Source organism: Choloepus didactylus, chromosome 11 (assembly GCF_015220235.1).
Source record: "Choloepus didactylus isolate mChoDid1 chromosome 11, mChoDid1.pri, whole genome shotgun sequence".
Lineage (NCBI taxonomy): Eukaryota > Metazoa > Chordata > Mammalia > Pilosa > Megalonychidae > Choloepus > Choloepus didactylus.
The window spans coordinates 73,104,537-73,111,350 of NC_051317.1; the positions used below are offsets into that span (position 1 = coordinate 73,104,537).

Here is a 6,814-nt window from a genome sequence, read left to right on the forward strand (position 1 = left end):
TATCTGGAATTATATCACAATCTCTTCATAATTGATTGGGAAGGTCTCCCTTCCTCCCTCTCCTCCTCCTGCAGAAGTATCACTGCTATTATCAGGCATTGATGATTCTACAATATAAGTTTCAGTGAATTTTTACTGGGATTTTTATTGGAGCTGTATTATGGCTCTATAGATCAAATTGGGGAGAACTAGCATGCTTATAAAAGTAGTCCTTCCCATCCATGAATATGGGATATCTCTTGTTTCTTTTATTATTTTTACATCTTTTAAATTATTTATGCAAAGTTGATTAATTTTTAGCACACAAGACTGCACTTTTTTAAAAATTCAGTTTTACTGAGATATATTCACAATGTAATTATCCACAGTGTACAATCAGTTGTTCACAGTACCATCACAGAGTTGTGCTTCATCACCACAATTAATTTTTTAAAATCTTCTTTACTCCAAAAAATAAAATAAAAATAAGAATAAAAATAAAAGTAAAAAGGAACACCTAAAACATTCTATCACCCATCCCACCATATTTTTCATTTAATTTTTGTCCCCATTTTTCTTCTCTTCTGCCCAAATACTGGATAAAGGGAGTGTAAGCTATAAAATTTTCACAATCACACAGTCACACTGTATAAGATACATAGTTATACAATCATCCTCAAGAATCAAGGCTATAGGGTAGCAGTTTGACAGTTTTAGGTATTTCGTTCCAGTTATTCCAATACACTAAAAACTAGAAAGGGATATCCATATAGTACATAAGAATACCCTCCTGAATGTCCTCTTGGTTTCATTTGAAATCTCTCAGCCACTGAAAACTTTATTTTATTTCATTTAGCTTCCCCCTTTTCATCAAGGAGCCTTTCTCAATCCCATGATTCTGGGTCCAGGCTCACCCCTGGGAGTCATGTCCCATGATGCCAGGGAGACTTACACCCTGGGAGTCATGTCCCACATAGGGGAGAGGGCAGTGAGTTTACCTGCCAAGTGGGCTTAGGGAGAGAGAGGCCACATCTGAGTAACAAAAGAAGTTCTCTGGGGGAGACTCTCAGGCACAATTATAAGTAGGCCTCGCCTCTCCTTTGCAGTCACAAGCTTTAATATCCCAAGATCAAGGGCTCAGCCTATTAACTTGGTAGTCCTCAATGCTTGTGAGAATATCAGTAATTCCCCAGGTGGGGAAGTTTAATATTTCACACTTTCTGCCAGTTCCTCAGGGGGCCCTGCAAACACATTTTTATACCCTGACCAAATTACTTTGGGATGTATTGAGGTTTCATACTAACCTATACAAGCATACCAGATCTCACTTCATATTCTAAGTTCCATGTAATTATGGTGTGTGAATAAACTGCCTGTACAAGTTAAATTATTTAGCATGCTACAGAAACTATAGATCCTTCACCAAATAAACATCTCTTCCCTTGATTTCACACAGAAGTTGAGGTTTGATTTGCCTTAGTACTACCGGATCTGCTTCATTCATATCTCTAAGTGAAAGGGCTGCACTTTTAAGAAGAAATTTATTTCTGCATACTTAATAGTTTGGATTTTTTCTAAATTTTTGTTTCTTGTATACAAAAATTACTGATATTTATATTTCCATCTAATAACTAACCAATTTGACTGAGCTCTCTATTTATAATACTGTGCCCATAGCTTTTTATGGGTTTTCTAGGTGAAATTATATCATTGTAAATAGAGAATTTTGTTTTCTCTTTTCCAAGTTTTATGATTTTAACCTTTTCTGATTGAACATGCTAAGACCTCCTATATGCAATGTACAGTATTAGTGGTAGTAGTAAGTATCTTTGTTTTATTGCTGAGTTTAATGCTTCCTACTGGGTGTTCCAGTTTGCTAGCACTGCCATTATGCAAAATAGCAGAAATGGATTGGCTTTTAAAAGGGGAGTTTATTAGGTTACAAATTCAGTTTGAAGACCATGAAAATGTTCAAATAAAGTCATCAACAAGAGGATACCTTCACTGAAGAAAGGCCAGTGGCATCCAGCACACCTCTGTCAGCCGGGAAGGCATGTGGCTGGCATCTGCAGTTCTTTTGCTCCTGGGTTCTGGTTTCAAAATGGCTTCCTCCAGAATGTTTCTGGGCTTCTGTCTCTCTTAGCTTCTCTCATCTCTCTGCTTGGTTCAACTGTGCATTCTTGCTTGTTCTCCCAGGGTGTTTCTAAGTGTCTGAGGGTCATCTCTTAGCTTCTCTGGGTCAAGCTCTGGGCTTTGTCTCTTAGCTTAGCATCTCCAGATGTCTTTCTGTCTGCATCTCCCAGCATTTCCAAGCATCTGGGTCTGTGTCAGTATTTTATGGGGTTGGGGGGGAGCATCGGTAACCTTATAATTAAATATGTGTTTTAATGGGCCTATGTCCCTGGGCTATGATAGTCACAGTATTTCTTAAATTATCCCCTTAGATGAGACAGGAAGGCTGGAGGGACCTGGAGTTGGATAAATGCCCTTTTTCTAGGTGGATAAGTTTCTGGTAAAGTCTTTCCCCTGCTGAGTAGGCTTTTGTTATAGAAAATGCTCTGGGCATATTTCACAAAGCTTTTCCTCACCCTCTACCTGCAAGACTCACTATGGGATCTTTCTCTGCTTTATTATGAGAACCTGGTGTATTCCTGGAGGTAAAACCTACAAAAGCATGAAGGCTTCCCTAAAATTGTGGCCTCCAAGTGTTTCTTTTTCTCAAACTGGTCAACACCCAGCCTCCAGCAATTGATCAAAATTAGCATTTAAATGTGTCTATCAATTTTATGGCTCTAGCAGCTTCTGTTCCAGGTAAGCAGATCTCAAATGTGACTCTCTAGATTTGCCTGTTGTTCTGGTTTTCTAAAGCTGGCATTATGCAAAATACCAGAATGGATTGGCTTTTTTAAAGGGAATCTATTAGGTCACAATTTTATAGTTCTTAGGCCATAAGTGTTCAGACTAAAGCATCAACAAGAGGATGCCTTCACTGAAGAAAGACTGATGTTGTCCAGAACACCTCTGTTAGTTGGGAAGGCACATGGCTGGTTCCTTTGCTCTCAGGTTGCATTTCAGAAAGGCTTCTCCAAAATCTCTCTGGGTTTCTGTCTCTCTCTTAGCTTCTCTCAGCTCTCTGCTTGGCTCTCCTGTGGTGTTTCTCTCTAAGCATCTGGAAGTCCTCTCTTAGCTTTTCCAGGGAAAATTCTGGGTTTCATCTCTCAGCTTCACATCTAAAAACATCCTTCTCTCTGCATCTCCCACTGTCTCCAAGCATCTGGGTCTGTGTCTTCCCTTAACTTCTTCCAGGGGCAAACTGGATTAAATACTTAGCTTCTTTCTAAAGTGTCTCTCTTAGCTTCTCTGAGCTCTTTCTTTCCATTAGCTCTCTTAAAGTACTCCAGTGAACTAATCACTGGATGGGTGGAGTTACATCTCCATGGAAATAATCAAAGTTCTCACCCACAGTTGGGTGAGTCACAGTTCCAAGGAAAGATTCAATCTGAAGGCTCCACCTGTGCTTGCTTCAGCAGCACTTATACTAAAATTGGAGTGATACAGGGAAGATTAGCTATGGACCATGCACAAGGATGACACAAATTCATGAAGCATTCCATAAAAAAATGTTTCCACCCAATAAGATTGGATTAAAATGTCATGGCTCTTCTGGGGTCCATAACAGCCTTAAACCAGCACACCTGTCTTTTCATATTTTGGAGTAGCAGTTTTCCCTGTGACCTCAGTTCTCTGATTGGTCTAAGTAAAGTTGATGATTATCAGTTTATTTAGCATTTTGTTATTGTGAGGACAATAATGATGACTTCACCATTCTTTGTATGTCAGAGCTGCAACCCAAAGTTCCTTTTTTTCTTTTTAAATATGCTATTTATTTTATAGTCCAGAATATTGAAACCACGGACAACCCAAAACCAGTTTGGGGGGATGACCTCTGTTCCTGTAACATTTTCTTCTGGGCTTGTTTAACCACAGGTCATATAACCTGAGTATGTGCAGAAAACACTGACTGTTGTTCTTAGATGACCTTTGAGACACCAGGAACAGAGGTCACTTCTCTCAGAACCAAGATTACAAGTACAGGGAGATATGGGAAGCAAATCAAATGCAAGAAACCTTTCAATAAAATCCACTCTACCACATATGGACAACTCTGTAATTAAGCAACTGGACCATGCCAAAGCAAACCTCCCCAATTCTGTTCCCACCTCTCATCTCCCATTCCCATAAAATCTCCCATAACTCTCAGATCAGAGAGACAACTTTGAGCCTTGCTTCCTGTCCTCTTGCAGATCAACCTCACAATAAAACTCTGTTTTTTTTCCTCAAAATCCCAATGTCACAGTATTGGCCTGTGTGTGCATAGGGCAGTGAGCCCTTACTCAGTAACAATATTGTCTATTTATGTGGCTGCTATATGTTCAGTTAAACAGAATATGTGTTGTGTTATTATTGAGTGGAGTGTTCTATAAATGCCAACTATCTTGAGTTGGTCGATAATATTGCTCAGGGTCTCTATATCTTTAAGAGTTTTTGTCTACATGCTTTTATTGGCTGAGAGTTGTGTAGAAGTGTCCAACTGTAACTGCAGATTTATCTGTTTCTTTTTGCAGTTCCATCGGTTTTTGCTTTATGCATTTTGAAGCTCTATTACATAGTGCTCACACATTAAGGATTGCTATACCCTCTTGATGAAGTGCCCCTTTTATTATTATATAATGTCCATCTTTATCCCTGTTAATGGTTCTAGTTTGGATGTCTAGTGTATTTGATATTAAAATAACCATTCTAGCTTTCTGTATAGTAGTGTTTGCATATAACACTATATATATATTTTTTATACATAGTGATATGTATATATTCTTCAATTGTTTTGCTTTTAACCTTTTTATGTTGTTATATATTTAAAATCAATTTCTTGTAGATAACATATAGTTGGGTCTTACATTTTTTCTACTATGACAATGCCTTTTAATTTGGTTGCTTAAATCATTTCTATAATTTAAATTATTTATAAGATTGGATTTAAAATTACCATATTGTTATTTGTTTTCTGCTTCTTACCTTTTTTATTTTGTCTATTCCTACCATCTTTTGGATTATTTGACTAATTTTATGATTGATTTTTAAAAAATTTTATTGCAATATATGATTGATTTTTGTGTCACTATTGGCTTATTGTATGTCTGTTTTTGAGTGGTTGCAGTATTATTTACAATTTACATCTTTAACTTATTTCAGCCTACCTTTAATAATGTTATTTCATTTATAATGTAAGATTTTTATAAGAGTTTATTAGGGGAAAAAGAAATGAAACAAAATAAAGTTTCAGTGGCTAAGCAATTTCAAATAGAGTCAAGAAGTCAATTCTGGAGGTTTCAGCCAGATGTTGTAATTTGCTACAGTATGCCAAGCCCAACCAACAGTATTACTGAAAACCATAAAGAATACCCTAGGCTCCAAGACTCTATAAAAGTTTTGCTTATCAAGTTTATTTTTTCAGAAACTTAAAGCCTCCAGATTGTTTCTATGCCAGATAAGCCCTGAAACCCAGAGAATCCAGTGTCACCAACCAGTTTCATTCCTCTACCCCATAATGTCAACATCCCTTTCCATAATGAAGAAGTTGGAATGGTCATGGCCCAGATATCCCTGAAAATTGAGAGAATGATCAAATGAGAGGGAGGACTTATAATGGAGAAATTAGGATTTAACAAATGATTAACAAATTAGGATTTAACAAATGATTATGACTACTACTGATTATAGTGATATCTCTTTTTAGTTTCTAGTGTATTAGAGTAGCCATAAGGAAATACATGAAATTGTTTAAGTGTAACCCAGTGATTTTTGAGAATTGTATAACTATATAGCCTTCATCTGTGACTGTGTGATTGTAATATCCTTGGAAGTGACACCCCCTTTATCCAGTGTATGTGTAGGTGAGTAATAAAATAAAGACATGCATGAAAGAAAATTAAATAATTTAAAAAGCCAGCTGGGATTTTGATAGGGATTGTCTTGAATCTTTAAATCAATTCAGAAAGTATTGCCATCTTAATATTAATTCTTCTAATCCTTGAATGCAGTAGACATATTGTTTCCTTTTCTTTAGGTCTTCAATTTCTTGCAACAATGGTTTGTAGTTTTCCATGTACAAGTCTTGCACTTTTGCTAAATCTATTCAGATTAATTTGTTCTTGATACTATTAAATGGAATTGTTTTCTTAATTTTCTTTTCAGATTGTCCATTGCTAGTGTATAGAAATACAATTGATTTTTGTATATTGATATTATCCTGCAACCTTGATGAACTCATTTATCAGCTCAAAAATAAAAAAGAGTATGCTTCTATTTTCCCTATTATTTGTGCTTTTGTTGTCATATATTTTACCTATAAATATATTTTAAATCCCAAAATGCTTTCTTCCTATTTTGGTTTTAGACCCATGGTTACTTTCTAAAGTGATTAAAAGCAAGACAAAGAATAAATTTTACATTTACTCTAATACACATTTCTAGTTCTCTTCATTTCTGTAAATCTAAGTTTTTGCCTATTATCTTACTTCTTTTGCCTGAAAATCATCCTTTAACTTCTTTTTGTGGCTCATATCTTATAGCAATGAAATTTACTCAGGTTTGCCTTACCTAAAGGTGGTTTTATTTCACCATCATTATTGAAAGATTTTTTTTTTTTGATGGCTGTTTCTGGCTAGCAAAAAAAAAATCCTTTCAATACTTTCTTCAGCCATTTGATCTGAATGTTGTTTTTAAATTTTAGTTCTTCTTGGGGTTTCTCAGAGCATTTTTTATCTGTGGCTTG

At 36.0% G+C, this 6,814-nt stretch overlaps 1 non-coding gene across 1 annotated transcript; it reads left to right on the plus strand.

Moving 5' to 3' along the window:
- Positions 1-3,493: 3,493 nt before the first annotated feature.
- Positions 3,494-3,605, plus strand: LOC119506615. Its single transcript, XR_005211028.1, has one exon. It is a non-coding gene; the product is annotated as a U6 spliceosomal RNA (small nuclear RNA).
- Positions 3,606-6,814: the final 3,209 nt, after the last annotated feature.